The sequence below is a fragment of the Saccopteryx bilineata genome, chromosome 3 (genome assembly GCF_036850765.1).
Source record: "Saccopteryx bilineata isolate mSacBil1 chromosome 3, mSacBil1_pri_phased_curated, whole genome shotgun sequence".
In the NCBI taxonomy this organism is placed as follows: domain Eukaryota; kingdom Metazoa; phylum Chordata; class Mammalia; order Chiroptera; family Emballonuridae; genus Saccopteryx; species Saccopteryx bilineata.
Genome location: NC_089492.1, coordinates 45,142,469 through 45,168,212, shown reverse-complemented (window position 1 = coordinate 45,168,212; position 25,744 = coordinate 45,142,469). Strand labels below are relative to the sequence as shown.

The window sequence follows — 25,744 nt, the reverse complement described above, 5'->3', positions numbered from 1 at the left end:
TGTTAAAGAGGCCGTTGCCCAGGTGATATTAATGTGTGTTGAGAATCCTTGTAGCCTGGGGCTTGGTTTTGGGATTAAGCCTTTCCCACCCTTTTTGATGTGGGGCGGTACAATCCAATCATGCCTCAGAGAAGTGACTTTGTATTAGAGACTTCCCTATTTTGTATATTGGATTAGAGGTTGTGAAGCTACACTATAAAATAGGGGCAGAACGGGGGCTTGCCCTCTCTTGGTTCCTGAGATTAGCATGAGAGAGCAGAGAAAGTAGAGCCAGCAGCAGAAGGAGGCCACGTGGAGTAGGCCAGGAGAAGCAGCCAAGATGGTGGAGTGCTGAGTGAGATGCCAGTTTGTGTAGAGTTTGTATCTGGGATAAGGAAGGAGATGGGGAACTGAGGAGAATAAGGCTGGTGAGCTAGAAACCTTTGATTCTAGGAAACTCGGATAAATCAGTAGCTTTGTGAGCATTGAATGTGATTGGGTTTTGCAGCCCAGTGTGTATGTTTTTACTTGCCCGCCGAGTGCAAGCTAGGATTAAAGACTATGGCCCACCAGTTTGTAGCTCCGTTGTTTCTTTACCGACTGTCCGAATCCAATGCGAACCTGCATGGGCCAGGCTGCTGTGATAGTGGCCCTGGCCGTGCCTTCTGGCTTTACATTTTCTTTCCTCCTTTTTAGTACTGTCTTCTCAGGCTTTTAATTGACTACATGGCTGCCCAGTCTTCCTTGTTGCTAGGGATGATCATGTGACTAATTTCTGGTTATTAGTGATACATGCTATGTCTGAGTTACTTTCTTAAAAGAAAGTGATTTGCCTCTCTCTCTCTCTCTCTCTCTCTCTCTTCATTTTCTCACTAGCTAGCCTATAAACAGGATAGTGGTGAGCTATCCATGACCATATGAGTAAGGACATGTTAGTGAATGGCAAAGCATCAGGATCAGAAGAATAATCTCATACACTGCCTACAAGCTCTGCTTAAGTTAGATAAGTAAACTTTTGTTTAAATTATTATTTTCTTCTCTGCTAAAGAATTAAATCCAAAGCCAATATACCTGCTAAAGGTATTTAATATTTAGAACACTCAGGTAAACTAGTTTTTAAATGTTTTAATTCCTAAGGTTATTTTCTTTCTGAACATATTTACTTCACATAAAGATAGGGATAACTTTGGCATTCTGTGCACTAAGCTATTCAATTTGAAAAGCCCAAAGATTGGGTCAGAGGAATACTCTGTCAACATAAGAAGCATCCAAACTTGTAAGAATTCTTATCAGATTATTTAAATCAAACTGTCAACAGTTGCCAGGCAGCAAAGTCTCAACTGGTTGAGAAAATGCTCTAGAAAATGGTAGTTTTACCATTTATTTTATACATCAGAATTCAAGGGAAAGACATAAGGGGTTACCTGAAATTCATCAATCATAGATAGATTAGGGAGGCAGGAGAAAGCAAAGCAAAGAAATCTTGGGGTTTGGATAAAAAGTTAAAATGCATATACTCAAACCTCTTTTACATAGGCAGGAATAAGATAGTTAACAACTAACATAATTAGAATAACAATAGGGGGATTTGTGTTTTTTGCTCTGGTGGAGTGGCTGTATCATGAGGTGGCAGGAAAATGGAGATTACTCTTAGGATTCAAAGGTGTGTTATCAAGTATGTTATTGTAGATGCAAAAGAAAACAGGTTCAATTAAAATAAGCATTGACCTTTGTTAGAGAAAAATAACGCCCTAGGAATTGACTACCCTCCATGAACTGCTTTCAGAAATTTTTAATTTCAGACCATCCTGTATAGTTACTTTAGGTCTCTGAGTTTTCGAGGCCACCATCCAGGTTTCCCTGAGCTTTCCAATTTCAGCTCTTTTTTTTTTTTTTGTCTATACCCCCAAATCTCTTGCTGTCTCTATTATTTTAAGACTACAATATACAAGCAAAATTTAACACCCTCATTAAATACACCCTAATTCACTGTAATTCCAGCTTTATCTCTTTTTATATTTGATCTGAATCCACACTGAATTTTTCTGACCTAACATTCTGTTTCACCTATTTCCTCTGCTTGGTGACATATCTACCCATCAAATTCCCATCCTCTTTGTCTGAGTGAATGCCCTTCAGTGTTATGTGAATACAGAAAGCCCCTGATAGCAGGGGAAATAAACAGCCCTGACAGCTCGTTGATGTCATACTAATAGTTTTTGAATGATGGTCTCTCACTGAAGAGCCTCCACATGGCACAACTCCAAGTCAGAACCCAAAGCTGTAGATACCTGCTGATTCAAGAAGGGTTTTCTCCATATTTCAAGCTCCTGATATCTGCTCCAGGTGGACTTAGATCAGAATTAATTCTCTTTCACAGCTTTTCCTGACGACTACTTTCATTTAAGAAGCCCTATGGGGACACTATCACCAGAGTACCTTCTAAATGCTCTTATCAACACCAACCTGTCTAGGTACCATCCATGTCTCCTCTAACAGTATTATCTTAGTCAACATTAGCTCCAACCTGATCTCATCTCAAGTACTGAAATAGCCTCCTTACCAGTCTCTCTTTTTCTATTCTAATCTACCCACCCCAGTTAATTCTACACAAAAGGATCAAAATGATTTAAAACTCGCCAATAACTTACCATTGCACTGATCATGAATCTTATAACTCTAATAATCTAGCTTCTTCTAGGCCCTCTGACTTCATCTTGTACTGCCTCCTGACCACTGTACTTCAGTCACTGGCCTGTTCCGCAACATGCCAAGCTCTCCCTGTTTCACAGCCTTTGCATTTTCAATATCTTTTACTTGGAACACATTGCCTTTTCAGCTTTGCCTGGCTGGCCACTTGCAGCAGACAGATCTTAATTCAAAAGGTACCTTTCAGAGAGAACTGTACCCTGCTAGCTGACATTCCTCTCCAATTATACAGACCATTTTCTTCAGAGCATTTAATATTATTTGAAATTAATTTTGTAATTAAATACATCTTTGAAAGTCAGTAAAGTACTGTTAAATAAATGCGTTTAGCATAGTGGTTAAGAACTCAAGCTCTGAAGCTAGTCTTTCTGAGTAAATCTTGGTTATGACATTTGAGATCTGTTAGTCTGTGGAAAAGTTTATCATCTCTGTGACTCAGTTTCCTCATCTGTAAGTTGAAGGTACTAATAGCACTTACTTTATAGGGTGTTAAGATTAGTTAGATTAATGCATGAAATTAAACAAAAGTTTAAAAAGTGAATACATGCACAAGAGAAATGATGCTTACGTGGAACATCATATGCACTCAGAAAAGTCAGTTCACAATTTAAACAATCATATTTCAATTTCTAACCATGATGAAAGCTGAAAAGTATTTTGCTACTACATACATTTATAAGAATTTTTAGGTGGAACCAGAACCTTCAGTGATCATTATACTGTATTCCAAATGTTCAGGCCCCTGAATTGCTAAGGCAAGCTGCTGTTCAAGATTCTGATTATTCCTTCATTAATTCACTCATTTATCAAGAGCATTTTACAAAATTATTATATGTAATGTCTGTGTTAAGTTCTAAAATAGATAGATTGTTCATGGACTTGAGAACAGATGTAAACAAGCATTTACAGTATGATGAACATCAAAAGCTATGTATCCAGAACCATACAAATACTGAGAAGGAAGCATGGAGAATGAAGCATTTACCTCAACTCTCTTGGGGTCAGAGATGGGTGGCCAGGAAAGGTTTGTGGTTCTTACAAGGTGGGCTTTATCCTTGGACTGATTGGTATTTTCTGAGCGCCTGTGAACTCCCCACTGGGAGTTAAAATACCATGCAGCAAACATGCAGTCACTTCATGAATGCATAACCAGAAAATAACACAATGCATGTGAGTAAATATGCCACACATATGCATTTCCACAAATGCAGAATTATAGGCTTGCTCCAGAGTAAGTTAAAAGAAGAGTGCTAAAACTTGATGGCATATCAAGCATTTCCTGAGGGATGCTATCTTGTCAGTTTGTTTGGTTCACTGATTGAAAATCACATATGGCCTTCAGATGTAGGAAAGAAAAAGTATAATATTTGCATATAAAAAGGGGAGTTTTTAGCACTGGCTGGTTGGCTCAGTAGTAGAGTATAGGCAGGATGTGTGGATGTCCTGGATTTGAATCTGGTCAGGGCACATAGGAGAAGTGATCATCTGCTTCTCCACTCCTTCCCCTCCTCATTTTCTCTCTCTCTCTCTCTCTCTCTCTCTCTCTCTCTCTCTTCATTTATGTTCCCCTCCCTTCTCCTCCAGCATCCATAGCTTGATTGGTTCAAACTCATTGGCCCCAGGCCCTTAGGATGGTGCTGTGGAGCCTCTGACTCAGGTGCTAAAAAATAGCCCAGTTGCAAACATGGCCCCAGATGAGCAGGGCATTGGACCTAGAAGGGAGTTGCTGGGTGGATCCCAGTTGGGGCACATGCAGGAGTCTGTCTATATCTCTCTTCTTCTCACTTGGATAAAAAAGAAAGAAAAAAGAGTGGGGAATTTTTTAGTTTAATGCTTGCCATAAGTCACTTGGACAATCATACAATATTTCTGGACAAATCTCTGGGCACAAGTTTTTGGGAAAAAAGTTTAAAGACTATCTTTTGTTTTTCTCCTTTTTTCTTTGGCCTGATTCTCTTCTGGGAGTGGTTTTTTTTTTTTTTTTCTTTTGTGAGTGACCTTCATAGGGTGTGAAATTTATCTTCCCTGTTTTCCCTCTAATAATGCCAAACCTTACCACAAGGAAGGTAAAATGGTAAACAAAATTCTAGTAAGATTTATTTCATGAATAAAACGATCTGAAGTTGAGTTTTTAAATGGAAGGTTGAGATATGTGAAAAGGACACTAAAGAAAAAAGAAGAAAAGTTGTTTATCTATAATCTGTCCGAATTGAAAACTAGATAAAGCTTCAGAAGAAGAAATGATACAGTATTCTATCTTAGTGTAATAGTTTTGCAGTTAACTAGACTTAGATCTGAAAGCTGCCCTGCTGCTTACTAATTATTTTACCTTAGCAGAAACAGGTGGGATTCCTTAATGCCATCCCCTTTTGTTCCTGGACAAATAACCATATTGCATTTTCTAGCCTTCTTTGCCCTTAGGTGTGGTCACATGATTGAATTTTGGCCACTAACCACCTCTACCCTAATTCATTGCCAAACTACATGGGAATATCACATGAAATAAAAATAAAGTTTTGATGGGTTAGACAGCAGACATTCTGAGTTTGTTATAGCAGCTAGTTTACTCTTACACATTTGATTAAGATTCCTAAGCTCTGATTTTGTTTCATGTGTATAGTGGGGTTAACATACCCACCTTATAAATTTATGAGAACCCTCAGGTAGGTCTTTATTCTAGACTTTCAGTTACTTTCTTCTTCTTTTATGTACTTATAGTATCCTTTTTAAAATAATAAAAAAATTTTCTAGTATTCATTCTCTGATGCCCACTCTGCTTGTTAGTTAGAGAAAAATTGTTTGAAAACTAAAGTAGCCCAAGATCAATGACTCTAAACAAGCCATTATGAGGAAACAGTAACAAACTGCTTTAAGGCCTTAATTCAGTGTAAGATATAAGCTGGTGCCTTCTGGGACAAATCACACATGAAATGAAAATACAAAATAAACTTTAGATGCTTTGAAAGTTAACATAGACTATTACTAATTTCTCAAAGAGGATGCCACAGAAATTTTACATAAACATGTTGTACAGAGCTTCTCAGAAATACTTCCTAGACTTCAAACTCTCTCCTACAGTTTCACACTCAGAATAACCACTAAACATCGCTCCCATGCTATAATCTGTTTGGTTTCCTGTTCATTAAAGTCACCATTGCTTCTACTCTTCTTGCCCTCATTGCTGTCTCCTTGCTGGAGAGAAATGATGGAATTTCTGGTCCTACCCACTAGCCAAAACAAATGACACATTGCCATGGGCCTAAGATTTTATTTCCTACTTCATGGAGGAAGGTACAAACACCCTGAGAAATATGATTCTAATCCTTTATCAGTTTAGCTTGTAATTCACTCTCAGAGAATAATTTCAGTGAATAAATAAATTTCTCTACTTTGTTATATTATTTTATCTAATGACTTCTCAATGACCTGAGAAGGGAAAAATCAGAATGGAAATGTTCAAATCTTCATTCTGACAATAAGCAATCATGTACCCTTGCCCACAAAGTAAAGCTGAGAAATTAGTTCAAGAAAAAGAAAGCTGAATAAATCTGGCCTGAGGCCAGGGAGAAAACATTAATCCTTGACATCTCTGAAGGAATGGGCAGAGCTAGTCAGATAGGAAGGGGTGCTGCAGTTCTGATTTATACTGATTTAATTTACACAAGGGAGAAGCCTCTCTTGCTGCTAACACCTTTTGTTTCTGGTTTCCCATGGTATCTGTAATAGACACATTTCTAATATAGAAGGATAAGTCACTTTGAAAATGCCATTTTAATGTAGGAGAAGTAAATATATAATAATTACTGCTATTACTTTAGATTGTCATGCCTATTCAAGCATTGGGGGATTGAGATCCTGGGTGACTAACTTAAGTTGAAAATAGTACAAACCAAGAACTTTGGGCCCCAGTAAAGTAAACAGCCAGAAGCAAGCCAACCCCTGTGGTCTTTCATATTACTGAACTCATGGTTGTTAAGAATTTTGAAGGGTTTAAAACTTTGCTCTCCTTGTAAACTGTCAAGAGACATGCAGTTCCTGAGTGACAGATAAAGACCTTGATTACTCATGGAATGGCAGGCAGCATGAGCTGTGTGTTTGCATTGGTTTTCCTTGTCACCTAGGTCCTATGAGAGCAATGTGCATGCAGTGGGTTTGGGTCATATCTGAGTGACCTTGAAGTTAGGAGAGTCTAATCTTTTATAATTGGTTGTAAGCAAACTTATCCAAACTTTTTCCCAGAGGGAGATATTATTTTTATTATCCTCGGCAGCAAACAAATTTGCCCTTTTCTCTGGAGGGAGATAGTAACTCTACCTTTCAAGGCTGTTTGCTCTATAGACATCCTTGAAAAGATAGTCTCGAACAAAAGTTGGTCAGTGTCTTTGTTCACCAGATGTGCAGAAATGCAACCGCTCCATGGAGATATATTTCCTAACAATGGTGGCAGTGTGTACTGAAACAAGTCATACTTGAGAGTAGGTGAATATACTTGAGATCAAATCCAGCTCCACAATTAATATTTAGCAGCTTCCAAAGAAGTTACTTAAACTTTTCGAACTTCAGTTTGTCATTTATAAAATAGGAAGGATATTATCTGTTATATACTTATGATCAAAGAAAATGTTCTGTAAAGTAAATGGTAATATGTTTATTATATAGGTAATATATAACATATTTTAAAATTTATTTACAATATAATGCTATATATTACTTTATTTTATACTTCTTATAACATACATTTTTTGTTTGTTTGTTTTAGCTTATAAATCTAGTTAGCTTTTAATTATTTTTTAACTTGTTTATATTGAGTGTTGTAAATAGCCCTAACAAGAAGTCAAGTTACCTGGGTTCCAAGGCTACCCCAAACCAGCTATGTAGTTTTAACAAGTCATTGAAACTCATTGGTCAAAGGAGGAGACTGGACAAGAATTCAGGGGTACCAATAACATGTTATCTTAGTGCTAGGTTTGAGGAATGGGTAGTGACTGCCAATAGATTTGGGCTGAGAAAAGTTTGGAGCCAGTATCTAGACTCAGCAGGTAAGTGTGCCTCTGATGAGCTAGCCACACCTTCAAAGTGCAACCATATCTTAGTGGTGTAGGCCTGAATGGGAATGGGGTGGGTTAAGTTGGAGAGGGTAGAAATGTGTCAGCACTCTTGCCATTGTTTTGCAAATAACAGTTGATAAATTAATAGATATTAATTTATTAATCAAGGAATTTAGCAATAATGTTTTTGGAACCCTGGGTAAAAGATAAAAATGAGGAGAACATAAAAGATAGGCATATGAGGTGGCAAAGAACTACTTTACCATGTTACTTTGGGAGAAGGGGAGGCCTACTCTGTGTTAGGCCATGACCTCTATGCCAGGTTAAGTATTTTAGGAAATCCCAGACTGTTATCAGGCTGTGTGTAAAGCCCAGATTTTTTTTTTTTTTCAGATGACCTGGTGTGTTGATGCTGCCTTTGGTTTCTCCTGGGCTCCAAATTGTTTCTATGAAGCAGCTGTTCAAACATTTTAATGGCTACAATTAAATAGTCCCACAGGCTGACCTTTAGACATGGCAATACTTAACTGAGCCAACTTTCCTGGGGTCTGCCACGTTTGGCATAGCCTTGTAAGTCCAGTGTGGCTCAATATTTTATTAGGTTTTCCAGAACATGCTTAAGGGAAAAGCTTACTTTCAATCATACTAGCCAAATGGCAAAAAACCTGAGGATGAGACAAGAATTTTGAAGAAATTCCAATGTCTTTATATGAAGAAGATCTTGTAAATGGCAAGTTTGAAGGTCTCTCTAAATATTTGGACTTATTAAATTCTTATTAAACAAGTTAATTGTTCTTTAACTTGTTTATATTGAATGCTGTAAAGAGCCCTAACAAGAAGACAAGTAGAGCTAAATTTTTTCCTGGAAAAAAAAGGTGGGGGGAATAGTGATTAAACTTTAGTGTTTTCACTTATCATTTCCTTAACATTTAATTAATATTGAATAAATAACCTATAAATAGCAGAGTGTTTCATATATAAAGAAATGGTCTTTGAAAATAAGTAAAATAAGTTAGAATGTTAGTACATAAGAACAGAACTTATTTTTGTTTTACTCATTGCATTTCCTAAATGCCTAGAATACTGTCTGGTACATAACAGGTGGTCAATTAATAACTCCTAGATAAATAACTGTATAAAAACTGTGCCTTCATTGAGCACACATGAACAAGATGTTTATCATTTTTTATGAGTTTTATGAAGAGAAAAAAGTTGTTATATGTAGTGAGGGGTAGGGAGGTGAGAAGTATTTTGATTAGAGCAATTCTGGAGGGTTCCTTGAAAAATTGTATTTATGCAGAGGAACATATGACAAAAAGAAAATACGTGTGGTATAAGGAAGATATTTTAAATTAGACCATAGCAATAGGTAAAGGCCCAGAGGAAAGAAATACTTGTATGGTAAAGAAACAGCCGAGTGAATATGAGAGAAAACTAATGATGAGGTGAGGAGTAATACAAGATTTAATCTGAATGGTGTTCAGGGTACAGTTATATAGGGTCACCTAATCATTTTAGGGAGATTTGGTAATTCATTTTTTAATTCCCTAAGGTTGTCAACAAATTGCCAGAAACTGGATAGCTTAAAATAACAGAAATTTATTTTTTTCACAAGCCTAGAGGCAGAAGTCAGAAATCCAGGTTTTGACAGGACTGGTTTCTTCCAAAGCCTCTGATGAAAAATCTGTCTCTAGGCCATGGCTGGTTGGCTGATCAGTAGAAAGTTGGTCCAGCGTGAGGATGTCCTGGGTTCGATTCCTGGTCAGGGTACACAGGAAAAGCGATCATCTGCTTTTCCACCTCTTCCTCTCCCCCCTTTCTCTTTTTCCCTCTCTCTTTCCTCCCTCCTCTCTTGAATGGTTGAGAAAGTGACCCTGGGCAATGAGGATGGCTCCATGGCCTCACCTCAAGTGTTAAAATAGCTTGGTTGCTGAGGAACAGAGCAGCAGCCCCTGATGTGCCGAGCATTGCCTAGTAGGGGGCTTGCCTGGTGGATCCTGGTTGGGGCACATATGGGAGTCTGTCTCTCTGCCTCCCTGCCTCCACTTAATAAAAAAAAGAAAAAGAAAGAAAAAAGAAAAATCTGCCTCAATGCCTACTTTTGGTTTCTACTGTTGGTCCTCCTTGGTGACATTTGATTTGTACACATATCACTTGTCTCTGCCTCATTTCACATAGCTGAGTCGTTTCTTTTATTTCTCTGTTGTTGTTTTTTTCTCTTTTATAGGATACTTAGTAGCAGATTTAGGCCCATTCAGGCAATGTAGGATAATCCCTACATTCCTTGTGATCCTTAACCTAGTCACATCTGCAAAGGCCCTTATTCCATGTAAGTTCACATTCATAGGTTCCCTGTGGATGTATCTTTTGGGAGACCACCATTCAACCCACTACACTCTACTTACAATGAAAAACCATTGAAAAATGCTACACAGAGGAGTTAACAATGTTCTATACTTTTCTGAATGAGAAGTGGATTAGAGAAGAGCAAGGCTAGAAAATCTTAGTAGTAAAGATGAGGTTTGGAGATTGCCTTATGTGTCCAAGCAACATTTCAATTCAAGGTATAGTTGGTCTAACACCAAACAAATATGAATTCTTTGTTTGGAAATCAGTCAAGCTTTTTCCTTTTCATGCTAATTGTCTAACCGTTGACCCCTGTAGGCCTCCTTTTCTTCTGGATAAGGTTGCACGGAGCAAAGTTGTTGCTTTTATGCCCTACACATTTTACAGCTCTGACCCTTCTTATGTAGGATTTACATAAATCTTAATGCTCAACTACAAAAATCTCTGAAACTTGATCTTCTCTTTGAATTATATTGTCCTCATAGACTTTGGGGTCTCTAGCTTACATTGCTTGTCTATTATGAACTGAGCTTTCTATATGCAGGAAAAAAGACCCCCCCTTTTTTTATTCTAACTGAAAATTAGATTTTGGCAAAGAGTTCTTGCTTTACCACTATCGAAACATTTCCAGTAGCACTCATGGCTAACTTCCTTTAGAAGAGGGGAAAAAACATTCAAGAAGCAAGTTGTATGGATCAAAGGTTGTTCTCCACAATTTGCAAGACTTTCCCAGAGGCATGGAAGCAAAGGTGGGCTTTATAACGAGGAATTTAATATGGAATTTAAGTATTGTTTTTCAGAAGTCTGAAGTGTCAAAGTCTTAGTATAGGGCTACTGGGAATCTAAACTATTTGGTATTCTACCCGTCTCATTAATGGGAGAGACAGAATAATTTTTTGTGGTGCAGCAAGAGTTTGAGTGCTGTGGAGAAGTATGGACCTTTCCTGAAATTGCAAGTGTTCCTATTTGCAGGTTCCCTGCATTGTGTAGTGGATTCCTCATATGACAGATGTTTCAAGGACCCAGGATTATTCAAAGAATTAAGGTAAATTTGTATATCTAATTTTTCTTATTTGTATAGCTACCACATATCTATTTAAATAAATATAGATAAGCAGTATTTGACTTAATGTAATTGTTACATAAATGGCAGCCTTTATAATTTGGTATTATACATGCCCAAACCCCTGCTTTTATTCAGTTTTAAACCATGACAGATAGTTTTACACCTAAGGTCTTTATATATATATTTGCTTTTCTTGACAACGTTGTACTGCTTCACCTCAACCCTCAAATTTTATGTTAACCATTGTATTTTCTCTACACTCTATTTGTCATGCCTATAATCATGCGCACTTTTGAAGTTTTATAAAAATGTAGATGTCAGGGTTCTATCTAGAAATTCTGATTTAGAACATCTGAATATTCACATATTACAAACAAATCCCCCGTATATCTGGATGAGTAATCAAAATCAAGCTGCACAGTACACAGTTTCTTTGAGTGGTCTCATCCATGCTTATTTTCTTCCACCTCCAGCAGACAACCAAGTCACATTTACAGCCTTGTTTTTCTTTTTTTAAAAATAATTTTATTTTTTTAATGGGGCGACATCAATAAATCAGGATACATATATTCAAAGATAATATGTCCAGGTTATCTTGTCGTTCAATTATATTGCATACCATCACCCAAAGTCAGATTGTCCTCTGTCACCTCATATCTAGTTTTCTTTGTGCCCCTCCCCCTCCCCCTTTCCATCTCACTCTCCCCACTCCCCCCGTAACCACCACACTCTTATCAATGTCTCTTAGTCTCACTTTTATGTCCCACCTACGTATGGAATAATGCAGTTCCTGTTTTTTTCTGATTTACTTATTTCACTTCGTATAATGTTATCAAGATCCCACCATTTTGCTGTAAATGATCCGATGCCATCATTTCTTATGGCTGAGTAGTATTCCATAGTGTATATGTGCCACATCTTCTTTATCCAGTCATCTATTGACGGGCTTTTTGGTTGTTTCCATGTCCTGGCCACTGTGAACAATGCTGCAATAAACATGGGGCTGCATGTGTCTTTACATATCAATGTTTCTGAGTTTTGAGGGTATATACCCAGTAGAGGGATTGCTGGGTCATAAGGTAGTTCTATTTTCAGTTTTTTGAGGCACCACCATACTTTCTTCCATAATGGTTGTACTACTTGACATTCCCACCAACAGTGTATGAGGGTTCCTTTTTCTCCACAGCCTCTCCAACATTTGCTATTACCTGTCTTGTTAATAATAACTAATCTAACAGGTGTGAGGTGGTATCTCATTGCAGTTTTGATTTGCATTTCTCTAATAACTAAAGAAGATGAGCATCTTTTCATATATCTGTTGGCCATTTGTATTTCTTCCTGGGAGAAGTATCTGTTCATGTCCTCTTCTCATTTTTTTTATTGGATTGTTTGTTTGTTTGTTGTTGAGTTTTATGAGTTCTTTGTATATTTTGGATATTAGGCCCTTCTCTGAGCTGTTGTTTGAAAATATCATTTCCCATTTAGTTGGCTTTCTGTTTATTTTGTTATCAGTTTCTCTTGCTGAGCAAAAACTTCTTGGTCTGATGTAGTCCCATTCATTAATTTTTGCCTTCACTTCTCTTGCTTTTGGAGTCAAATTCATAAAATGCTCTTTAAAACCCAGGTCCATGAGTTTAGTACCTATGTCTTCTTCTATGTACTTAATTGTTTCAGGTCTTATGTTTAGATCTTTGATCCATTTTGAGTTAATTTTAGTACAGGGGGACAAACTGTAGTCCAGTTTCATTCTTCTGTATGTGGCTTTCCAGTTTTCCCAGCACCATTTATTGAAGAGGCTTTCTTTTCTCCATTGTGTGTTGTTAGCCCCTTTATCAAAAATTATTTGACTATATATATGTGGTTTTATTTCTGGGTTTTCTATTCTGTTCCATTGGTCTGAGTGTCTATTTTTCTGCCAATACCATGCTGTTTTGATTGTCGTGGCCCTATAATATAGTTTGAAGTCAGGTATTGTAATGCCCCCAGCTTCATTCTTTTCCTTTAGGATTGCTTTGGCTATTCGAGGTTTTTTATAATTCCATATAAATCTGATGATTTTTTGCTCCATTTCTTTAAAAAATGTCATTGGAATTTTGATTGGAATTGCATTAAATTTGCATATTGTTTTGGATAATATAGCCATCTTGATTATATTTATTCTTCCTAACCAAGAACAAAGAATATTCTTCCATCTCATTATATCTTTTTCGATTTCCCTTAACAATGGTTTATAGTTTTCATTATATAAGTCCTTTACATTCTTTGTTATGTTTATTCCTAGGTATTTTGTATTTTTTTGTTGCAATCATGAAAGGGATTATTCTTTTGAGTTCATTTTCAAATGTTTCATTGTTGGCATATAGAAAGGCTATTGACTTTTGTATGTTAATTTTGTATCCTGCGACCTTACTGTATTGGCTTATTGTTTCTGGTAGTCTTTTTGTAGATTCTTTGGGGTTTTCGATGTATAGAATCATATCATCTGCAAAAAGTGATACCTTTACTTCTTCTTTTCCAATATGGATGCCTTTTGTTTCTTTGTCTTGTCTGATTGCTCTGGCTAGAACCTCTAGTACCACATTATATAAGAGTGGAGAGAGTGGACAACCCTGTCTTGTTCCTGATTTAAGGGGGAAAGCCTTCAGTTTTGTGCCATTTAATATGATGTTAGCTGATGGTTTATCATATATGGCCTTTATCATGTTGAGATATTTTCCTTCTATACCCATTTTGTTGAGAGTCTTAAACATAAAATTGTGTTGTATTTTATCGAAAGCCTTTTTTGCGTCTATTGATAAGATCATGTGGTTTTTGTTCTTTGTTTTGTTGATATGGTGTATTACGTTAACCGTTTTACATATGTTAAACCATCCTTGAGATTCTGGGATGAATCCCACTTGATCATGATGTATTATTTTTTTAATATGTTGTTGTATTCGATTTGCTAGTATTTTGTTTAGTATTTTAGCATCTGTATTCATTAGAAATATTGGTCTGTAGTTTTCTTTTTTTGTGCCATCCTTGCCTGGTTTTGGTATGAGGGTTATGTTGGCCTCATACAATGTGTTTGGAAGTATTGCTTCTTCTTCAGTTTTTTGGAAGACTTTCAGTAGACTAGGAACCAAGTCTTCTTTGAATGTTTGATAAAATTTGCTGGTATAGTCATCTGGGCCTGGACTTTTATTTTTGGGGAGGTTTTTAATGGTTTTTTCTATTTCTTCTCTACTAATAGGTCTGTTTAGGCTTTCTGCTTCTTCTTGACTCAGTCTAGAAAGGTTGTATTGTTCTAGGAATTTATCCATTTCTTCTAGATTGTTGAATTTAGTGGCATAAAGTTTTTCATAGTATTCTATAATAATTCTTTGTATATCTATGGTGTCCATGGTGAGTTCTCCTCTTTCATTTTGGATTTTGTTTATATGAGTTCTTTCTCTTTTTTCCTTGGTAAATCTTGCCAAGGATTTGTCAATTTTGTTGATCTTTTCAAAGAACCAGCTCCTTGTTCTATTAATTTTTTCTATAGTTTTTCTGTTCTCTATTTCATTTATTTCTGCTCTGATTTTTTTTATCTCCTTTCTTTGGCTGGTTTTGGGTTGTCTTTGTTCTTCTTTTTCTAATTCCTTAAGGTGTGAAGTTAAATGGTTCACTTGGGTTCTCTCTTGTTTGTTCATATAGGCCTGAAGTGATATGAACTTCCCTCTTATTACTGCTTTTGCTACATCTCAGAGATTCTGATATATTGTATTGTCATTTTAATTTGTCTGTATATATCTTTTGATCTCTGCACTAATTTCTTTTTTGACCCATTCATTTTTTAAAAGTATGTTGTTTAGTTTTCACATTTTTGTGGGATTTTTTTCCTCTTTTTTGCAGTTGAATTCTAGTTTCAAGGCTTTATGATCAGAAAATATGCTTGGTACAACTTCGATTTTTCTGAATTTGCTGATGTTGTTTTTGTGGCCCAACATGTGGTCAATTCTTGAGAACGATCCATGTACACTGGAGAAAAATGTATACTCAGTCACTTTGGGATGAAATGTCCTATAGATGCTGTAGATGTCTATCATATCCAGGAGCTGTAGTGTTTTGTTTAAGGCCACTATATCTTTGTTGATTCTCTGTTTGGATGACCGGTCTAGAGCCATCAGCGGTGTATTGAGGTCTCCAAGTATGATTGTATTTTTGTCAGTTTTTGTTTTAAGGTCAATAAGTAGCTGTCTAATATACTTTGGTGCTCCTTGGTTTGGTGCATATATATTAAGAATTGTTATGTGTTCTTGATTCAGTGTCCCCTTAACCATTATGAAATGGTTTTAAGGTCAATAAGTAGCTGTCTAATATATTTTGGTGCTCCTTGGTTTGGTGCATATATATTAAGAATTGTTATGTGTTCTTGATTCAGTGTCCCCTTAGCCATTATGAAATGGCCATTTTTGTCTCTGAGTACTTTTGCTGTCTTGTAATCAGCATTATCAGATATGAGTATTGCTACGCCTGCTTTTTTTGGATGTTATCTCCTTAGAGTATTGTTTTCCAGCCTTTCACTTTGAATTTGTTTTTATCCTTGTTACTTAGATGAATTTTCTTTAGGCAGAATACAGTTGGATTTTCTTTTTTAATCCATTCTGCTACTCTGTGCCTTTTTATTGGTGAGTTTAATCTGTTTACATTTAGAGTAATTATTGACACTTGTGAGTTCCCTATTGCCATTTTATAGATTGCTTTCTGTTAGTTTTGTGTCTTGTTTGATCCTTCTCTTTCCTTTTTCTATCTTTTGTTTTTATTTGATTGTAATCCATACATCTTTCCTCTGTTGCTATCTTTTTTAAATCATATGCTTCTGTGGTGGTTTTTTCAATGGTGGTTACCTTTAAGTAATGAAAAGGGTTCCTACCCTGTTCATTTTAGTGCACTATTTTGTGAGTACTTTTGCACTCCATCGTCCTTTGCTACTGTTAATCTCCATCCTCTCCCCCTCTTTCTTTTTATTGTTGTCACAGTACAGCCTTGTTTTTTTAATGTGATCTTCCTCCTGAGTTCTATACTCATACAAATAGCTACCTCTACTTGGATACCCAAATAAAACTCACATTTTAAGTGTCATCTTTCTTCCGTCTAATCTACTTTTTCTATATTCTCAGTGTCAATCAACAGCAGCATAATTTACCCAGTGAGTAACAATTTATACTGGAATGTTATTCACAAAGTAATATGATTCATAGGTAACAATAACCTCAAAGAAAATTTATGATGGGAAAATAGTCACCATTAATCCTGCTTGTTATATGCTTTGTTCACATTGCTGTGTATGTTTTTATAACTTGAGAAATTAATGTGTTTCTATGCACTTTTCTAAAATGAGTCAATGAATTGCTTTTGAAAATGATAAATTACTAGGTCAAATATATATATAAAAAATAAATATCATAAATGAACCACTAAAATTCATTTGGAAGTGATAGATTATTTAACTGATGTTGGCGTAAATGGTTAAGCAACTGATGAAAATTTTAAATATCACCCTCTTATACTATAATGAATTAAATACAAAAACTAGACATTAATTCTAACAATTAAATATAGTTTTACTGGATTGGAAAAAGTTTTTAAAGAATGATACTAAATTGGGCCCTGGCTGTTTAGCTCAGTCATTTAAGAGAGTCATCCCAAAAGGACAAAGTTGAATGCTTCCCTTCCCCATCTTCTCCCTCTCACTTCCTCACCCTGTCTTTCTAAAAATCAGTCAGTAAATTAAAAAAAATTATCACTGGCGGGATAACTGGGTTGGTTGGAGCTCAGTGTCCTGGAGCATGGAGGTTGCAGGTTCGATTCCTCAGTCAAGGCACATACAGGAAAAGCTTAATATTCCTATGTCTCTCTCCTCTCCCTATGTCTCTCCAGAAAGAAGAAAGAAGGAAGGAAAGAAAGAAAGAAGAAAGAAAGAAAGAAAGAAAGAAAGAAAGAAAGAAAGAAAGGAGAGAAAGAGAGAGAAAAAGAAAGAAAGAAACAGAGGGATAGAGGGAGGGAGGAGGGAAGGAGGGAGGGGGAAGGGAGAGAGGAAAGAAGGAAGGAAAGAAGGAAGGAGGGAGGGAGGGAGGGAAGGAAGGAAGGAAGGAAGGGAGGGAGGAAGGAAGGAGGAAGGGAGGGAGGAAGGGAAGGAAGGAAGGAAGGAAGAGAAAGAGAAAGAGAAAGAGAAAAAACTAAGTTTAAGAGCATTAAATATGATTACATAGGAATTAAAACAAAAAATTTCTGTGAGATAAAATTTATCAAAAATGAAATGCCAACAAACTGGTAAATACTCTTAACATCCCTGTGCTCCTAAGATAAAAAAAAAAAAAGAGTCCATATAACAAAAGTATGTATATCACCATGAAAAATGTGAAGAAATGAATATGCAGATCTAATATACTAATCAAATCAGTGAAATATTAAAAAAAGTAATAGAGCCTGACCAGGTGGTGGTGCAGTGGATAGAGCTTTATACTGAAATGCCTAAAACCCAGGTTCAAAACCCCAAGGTTGCCAGCTTGAGTGTGGGCTCATCTGGTTTGAGTAAGGCTCACCAGCTTGAGCCCAAGATTGCTGGCTTGAGCAAGAGATTACTCAATCTGTGGTAGCCCGCCGGTCAAGGCACATGTGAGAAAGCAATCAGTGAAAATCTAAGGTGTCACAATGAAGAATTAATGCTTTTCGTCTCTCTCCCTTTCTGTCTGTCTGTCCCTATCTGTCCTTCTCTCTGTCTCTATCACAAAAAAAGTAATAGAATTTTTATTAATCAAATTGATAAAGATAAAAAATGGACAATAATTTATATATAAGAAAATGTCCATTGTCATAAATTCTAGTGGACATGCAAACTGGTACATCCTCTCTTTTTTTTTTAATTAGTACAACATTTTATTTTATTTATTTATTTTTACAGAGACAGAGAGAGAGAGAGTCAGAGAGAGAGAGATAGGTAGGGACAGATAGACAGGAACAGAGGGAGATAAGAAGCATCAATCATTACTTTTTCATTGCAACACCTTAGTTGTTCATTGATTGCTTTCTCCTATGTGCCTTGACTGTGGGGCTACAGCAGAGTGAGTAACCCCTTGCTCAAACCAGCGATCTTGGGTCCAAGCTGGTGAGCCTTGCTCAAACCAGATGAGCCCACGCTTTTGCTGGAGACCTTGGGCTATCGAAACTGGGTCCTCTGCATTCCAGTCCAACGCTCTCTCCACTGGGCCACTGCCTGGTCAAACTGGTACATCCTCTCTTAAGAGAAATTTGGAATTATGTATCAAAATTTAAAACATACCAATATTTGATTATGTAACTTTATTTGTTAAAGTGTATCTAAAAGTAACTAGCCAAGTAAACAAAAATATATGTACAAGAATGTTTTTCAAACTTAGATTTACTATAAAAATAGAAATAAATGTATTTTGAGGATTAATATAATGTTTAAATTAAATCATTTTAAGTAGACAGTAATTTTGTAAATATAGAAAAATATCTCTCATAAAAGAAAGAAGTAAATAGTGGTGTTTTGTTTCCTGTTTAAGAATTAATAATTATAATATACTCTATAATGTTCTTAATGGTTTCCTTTGTATGCTGGTGTCACGTAAAGTTTTTATTGTATCCTATTACTTCTCTAGATCTGTTTAGTCCAGTAAATGTGTGTCATCTTATTATTAGAAAATACAGGGGAAAATGCAGTCTTTGAAGAGGAAACCAATGTTACATTTAAGAAGACACCAAAATACATCAGGGAAAATTTTCAACTGCTGTGCAACAGGCTTGATGACACCTACTGCTTTAGGTTGCCCACCAACAGGGTAGACTACATAGAAAGATGATCTTAAAGTTGTCTGTCAAGAGCTCCGGTGGCAAACTGGTATCTCTGGGAACCTGCTTTAGAAAACTCACAGAGACGCACAAATTCTGGTTGTATATCACAGCTATGGATTACTTTACGTCCTATACCATGTACAAAGTGCGGCTAAAGCCTGGAACAGAACAGTCGTTCCTATATATGGCAACCATGTGTTGAAATCGAGAAGGGGTCAAATCTCTGAAAATACTTCTCAGTACTCCATGGCAGTACTGAGTGGTGTACTCCCTGGCAGACACCCTATAAATTTTGGTGCGGCGGCAAAATCTATACAAGGATACATGAAAATAGACCCAATAGCAATTGTGATATTTCATCAAGCAGATATTAAGAGATATGTGGGACATGAGAAGACATTTATTTAAATAAAATTATCGCAAGAATTTATACTGTGTGGAAAGGCCTAGCATTTTGTCCTGTGTCTGTGATGCTCCACCATCATATTGACTTTTGTCAACTCTGGGACGTCTCTAGCAACTCCTTTGTTTAATATTTTTGTCTACTATGGACAGTAGTGGTATTCAGCCAGTTTGCACCAGTTCAGCAGAACCTATACCTAATTTTTTGTTGAGTTTGGTGAACTGGTTGTTAAAATGGCATTTGTAATCAGGGTTCTCTATAAGGTGGATGCCTGGGCAGCTGTCCAATGTGGAAATCACAAATTTACATTCCTTAGTCTTTTTTAACATTCATCAGTGCAACAGCATATTTTAAGTACCCATCGTAATGTTCATTAAGTTCATAGGTGAGAAAAATTGCAAGTGAAGACGCCAATCAAGAAGCAATATGGAAATATTTTAAATAACAGTTTTATTGCTTTTTGTCAGGTATTATTTAATATTTTCTCATTAATGTTTTAAAACTTTTTTATAACAATCTAGTTTGGTATATTTCTTTTATTGTTCTTATTTAAGTATTAAATGCATAAAATAATGAGCTACCTTTCAATATATCCTTTTTTTATACTTAAGATTATCATTTTGTACTTAAAACCATCATAATTTAACTGGTTGTTAAATTATTTGAATCCCACCACTGATTATGGACAAATGAAAGCTGAGTTCTTATTAAGCAGAAATGGTTCAAAAGTAGAGTTTTGGATCTTTGAATTTTTTACAAAATATAATATTATTTTATATTTCAACCAGACAGCTTCTTATTTTGAGTAACAGGTTCTAAATCATTGGAATTAAGTACAAGAATAACTTATTTTTGTTACCTGTAATAGCACTGTTCTGAAATTCATGATAAGAACACAATAGGCTTTCTTATTTATTATTTCTATGAAAGATAGATTTTTACCATATCAAAGTAGTTATTCATATCTGGGATTTTACAAATGTAATTTGGCTAAAATACTAAGAGCAGTTTATTCTGCTAATTTTCCTGATGGTAGGTACTGTGTAGAGTAGAAGAAAACTTGGATTCAAACCCCAGTTGTAATACTTACTAGCTATATATGTATATGATGCTTTAGATGAATTATTAAACTTCAATAAGCTTTATTATTTTTTCTTATTCAAAAAACAACTTTAACCATCTACTTAAGAATGGTTTTAAGAATTGGAAATCATGACTATAAAGTACAGAGCACAATTCCTGGCAAATGACAGGTGCTCAGTAAATGAAAAAATTATTTTTATGTCACATATACTGAGTGTTTCTGTTACTGAGAGTATGATTTGATTATATTATTTTGACTTTTCCAAACTGTTTTCTCCATATTATTTTCTCTTGGATTGTATGATCTCAGGTTGAATGTTACTTTCATCATCTTTGTTTCCTAAAACATTTTCTTTATGAACCTTCACTTACTTTACTGCCTGGACAAAAAGCTCTAATCAGAGACCATGAAATAATTTACTTTCTTTATTCTTCCTCATACCTCCTGAATGATTTTTAGAATTATTAGAATGATTTTAAAAATAAGAAATATTTCACAAATATTTTAAAACAATTTCTCTAATGAATATACTGCTTATTTTAAATCCCAAAAGTGACATCTTTAAAAACAAAACGTTTTTCAATTACAAAAAGAAAATACATGTTGTTGTTTTTTACCAGGAAAAAAGATAAAAGAAAATAAAGTAGGGAGTTTTTGAGTCTCAAAATATTTATATTTTTTTTCTGTTTTAATACTGGTACTGGCATCTAAAAGTTTAGAGTATTGTTCTATCAGACTGTCCTAACCATATAAAGTTAGATAGCATGAAAAGGTAAAAACACAGGTAAATTGCAAAGATCTATTTAATTTTTGTGCTCATTTTGTAGAAAGAGAAAAAACAAGGTAAATAAAAAATGAGCTGATATATATTTGTCTAATATGTGATAGGTATTGTGTTAGGTATTTGACATGCCTAAATAGTAATTCAATGTTTGGCTTATGGTCACATTTACGAAATGGGCATTATCTGCTACCCAGTAAGTAGGAATTAACTCATTAGGCATATGCTCTTGAAATACAGGACTCAAAATAAAATTTCTGCAATAGACTTTTTAAAAAGCTTATTTTTGCACTTATCTAAAGGTGGCGTGTTTTTTAATTGGCAATTAAGGCATATCTATCACACTATGGGGCCTGAGTATGACATCTGTGAACATGAACAGGTGAAATGCTTAAGAAAACCACTTGTTCTTTTAATCTGGACCCCAGGAATTACATAAGATATGTGTCATTTTCTTTAGGAAAACCTGAGTTCTTTAGCTGTGTTTTAATCTAACTTGTTCTCTTGACATAGTTATTCTAATGGGTATTACTTTGAAAATTGCTAAAAATATGAAAATATTAGTGATTGCCTCATTAATATTAAGGGGTTTCCTGTGAGGGAGTAAAATTCAACAGCTGGCTCTTTTGCACATAAGCTCACAAGAGAATTATCTAAGTTTGCCTCACAAAATATTCAGAGTTTTATAGAACACCCAAATATAAGATTTAGAATAATGCTTTTTTTACTTCAGTTGTGTCACTGGCAGTAGACTGTATAGAGCTAGGCAAAAAGGTGACAAAAATATTTTTTAATTGAAACTTGCTTATTCTTTTGATATACCTCATCAATTGTGGATTTATTTCGAGCAGCAGCTACTCCAGCCTTTGAATGCTAGTAGCTATCAAATGATAACACTTTGACCTGAATCAAAGTAAAACCTTCTTTTAATCTTGTTTCTAAATCTGTACATTAAAGATGATAAATAGTATACCTCATACTACACATCACTATCGTGAAGATTAAATAAGCTATCAATATAAAAATTAAATTTTATTTTCTCTAATAATGTTGACAAAAAATTTAAAGACTAAGCAAATAAAAGATTCTAAAGATTGTATGAAATGATCATTACCAAACATCATTGTTAGGCCTCTATTGGTACAAAATTTTGAAAAGCTTTTGGCTGTATATTTCTAATCTGCACCTTCTTCATTTCATCATTTTACTTTTCAAATTTTACATTACAGAAATCCTCACCTGATTAAGTGAGAAAATATGTATAGTATTTTTATTCCAGCATACTTTTTTTTTTTTTTTTACAGAGACAGAGAGAGAGTCAGAGAGAGGGATAGATAGGGACAGACAGGAACGAAGAGAGATGAGAAGCATCAATCATTAGTTTTTGTTGTGACACCTTAGTTATTCATTGATTGCTTTCTCATATGTGCCTTGACCATGGGGCTACAGCAGACTGAGTAACCCCTTGCTCAAGCCAGCGACCTTGGGTCCAAGCTGGTGAGCTTTGCTCAAATCAGATGATCCTGTACTCAAGCTGGCGATCTTGGAGTCTCAAACCTGGATCCTCCGCATCCCAGTCCAACGCTCTATCCACTGTGTCACCATCTGGTCAGGCTCTAGCATTATTTTAAAGTAAAAACAAAACAAAAATGAATTCACTTAAATACCCATCATCAAGAGAATGGTTAAATATATATGGAGTAAAACTAAGATATGGCATTTTATATAGCTCTTGTGTGCCCTGATCAGAACTGAACCTAGGACTTCCACATGCCAGCTGGCACTCTACCACTGAGTCAACCAGCCAGGGATGTTTTGTTTTGTTTATAAGAAACATGTACTAATTTGGTTCTAAAGAAAGAAGAGAATAGGGAAGAAATAAAAAAATAAATTTGTAAAGGCATTGATCATTCAAAAATCTTTTCTAGTTCACTTTTTTCCCAATTTGAAAATATTTTCCTTCTCCCTCCCTCCTTCTCTCTTTCTTCCTTATAGTTTATTTTTCTGTTTTTCAAAAGTAATTTAAGCCTAATTATATGTCAACCCTCTTCAAAGTCTTTCAAGTTCTTTTTTGCTTACAGAGACAAGCCAAAGTCCTTACTTAATATGTCATTCAAAGCGACCCATATTTTGGCTGATATGATTAAAAAATACATGATGAGCATAAGAAAGATTTTAGAGAAATAAGGAATTAATATATAAAAATGATATTTTTATAGGCATTCTGTTAACTACACTATATTATTCATGCTCCTTTTGTAATCCTGGGATCTTACTATTTGTGTAATTAGGTAAAATCCATTGTAATCTATGATGAATTTTACAGCCTCCCAATACAAGACATTTACTATTATACCATAAGCTTTGTCTGGAATGGTCATCCTTGTTCATTCTACTCTATGGCCAATATTAATAATTATTATTAGAAGATTATATCACTGGTTTATTAAAATATAGGTATTAGATAATTATTTGAGTGAAAATAAGAAAGCAATGTCAATTTCGGTCTGATTTATGTACTCATTGTGTGTTGATATACGACTATCTGAGGTGGCACCATATACGGATCATGAACATGCTATGTGGTAGAGGCCACTCTAGAGTCTGGTTAAACAATATCGATTAAGATTCCTGTTCTTTTGTAGTATTGCCATCCAATATTCTTTTTCCTTTCTTCTAACAAGCATATACTGAATTTTTTTTTTTTGATGGAGGTAAAACTACTACTGTTACTCTGTATGTTTGGATTTTTTTTTAATACCTAAATCTGGAAGGAGGGAAACATTGAAGTAGTCTCAGCTTCAGTTATAGTACAAGATAGGTATAGGATCTACATCTAGAATACAGTGCTAAACTCAGAATTTCTAATGGGGAAACAAGAAGACTTTTTTTTTTTTTTGCGTTTCTTTTGAATTTGAACTTTGATTGATTTAGGACTGAAACTGCAAATAAGCCACTATGTTAAATCTAAGTATAAAATCAATATGAGGGAGAGAAGAGTAGCAAGACAGAAATAGCCTGTACCTTGGTGATTCTGGACCAACGCATACTTGGATTCAATAATGTATCAGGGGTTTTCCATTAATGATAAAATAAATTTTATTTGCTTATACAGGTTTGATATATTTGTATGTGATCTAAATCCCAGAATTTCAATATAATATATTATATTGTCAAAAATAGTACTATTTTATTATTACTTTAAACATATGAAAAGTGATCAAAATTTGTTACCATATTTTTAAATGTTTATATTCACAAAGACCTGGGGAAATTTTCACAAATATATAAGCATATATTGAGTATATACTTACATATACACATATATATTGAGTATCTACTTACATATACTCAATATATACTCAGTATATAAGTATATATTAAGTATATATTGAGTTTTAACTCTTAATTTAAAAGCATTTAGTATGTAAATACTTATTATTTGCTGTATGCAGATGTGTTCCAATAGAAACAGGTTCAGTCATACTTTTATGATCCAATCAAAGGAATACTCTTTTGTTAATAATCTTTACTATAAACAGGTAATGACTGTACATTGCTTTGATAATCTTAATCCCAATGTTATTAGTAAATAGTCCCACAAATAAGACTAACAGTTTGGGATCCATTCAGTCTGCTAAGTTAGGAGTGTTGCGTTCTTGTGAACACAAGCAGAATTCATCAATCATTCATCTTGGATGTTTGTTTCTACTTTTCACATGGCAAATTTTCAGTGTCTTCATCAAAGTAATAACTATCATTATAATCAGAATAGGATCATATTTACCCTAGGTGATGAATGCTAGCATTGCCTTTTCAGAATTTATGTCTTATACTTTAAAAAGTCATAATATATATTGAGGATAATTTCAGAAAGCTGCACAAATATACATGGGTTTATATCTTAGAAGAGTATGGACAAAAGATACATCTCATTAATACAAAAATATATTATCATGTTCAACCTTTGTGATTAAAATTTATGAGGTAATTTAAAAATTTAGGAAAAAGACAGTGAGAGGAAAGCCAATTATAACATCTCTGTCCTTTATGGAGAGATGATTTTGAAAGGTATTTAAAGAGTTGAAAGCTACTAAGAATATAATTTCAATAATCTAGGCATAGATGACTCAGTGACAATTCAGTGTACTCATTAAATATTTAGAGTGTCTAGCAGCAAGATGGCAATGGAGGAGGTGGATGTATCAACTTACACCTCCCAGAACCAAAGTAGATTACAACTTAATTTTAAGAACCATCATCTGGAAAAAACAACTTTGGACCGAACTAAGAGGACTCTTTAACCAAGGAACACTGAAGAAGCCACACTGAGACTGGTAGAAAAAGTGAAAACGTGGAGAGAGCAGCTCTTCTCTTGGGAGCTAACAGCAACTGGGAGGGACTCGCATGGTGGGAACCAAGTATAGTGGAGAAGGGAGGGTCCTGGGCCCCAGGAACAAAGCCCCAGCCTACATCCTCAGAGCCTAGA

At 35.1% G+C, this 25,744-nt stretch overlaps 1 pseudogene; it reads left to right on the top strand.

Annotated features, from left to right (window-relative positions):
- The first annotated feature begins 18,812 nt into the window (after positions 1 to 18,812).
- Positions 18,813 to 19,395, top strand: LOC136329763 (60S ribosome subunit biogenesis protein NIP7 homolog pseudogene; annotated as a pseudogene).
- The last annotated feature ends 6,349 nt before the right edge of the window (positions 19,396 to 25,744 follow it).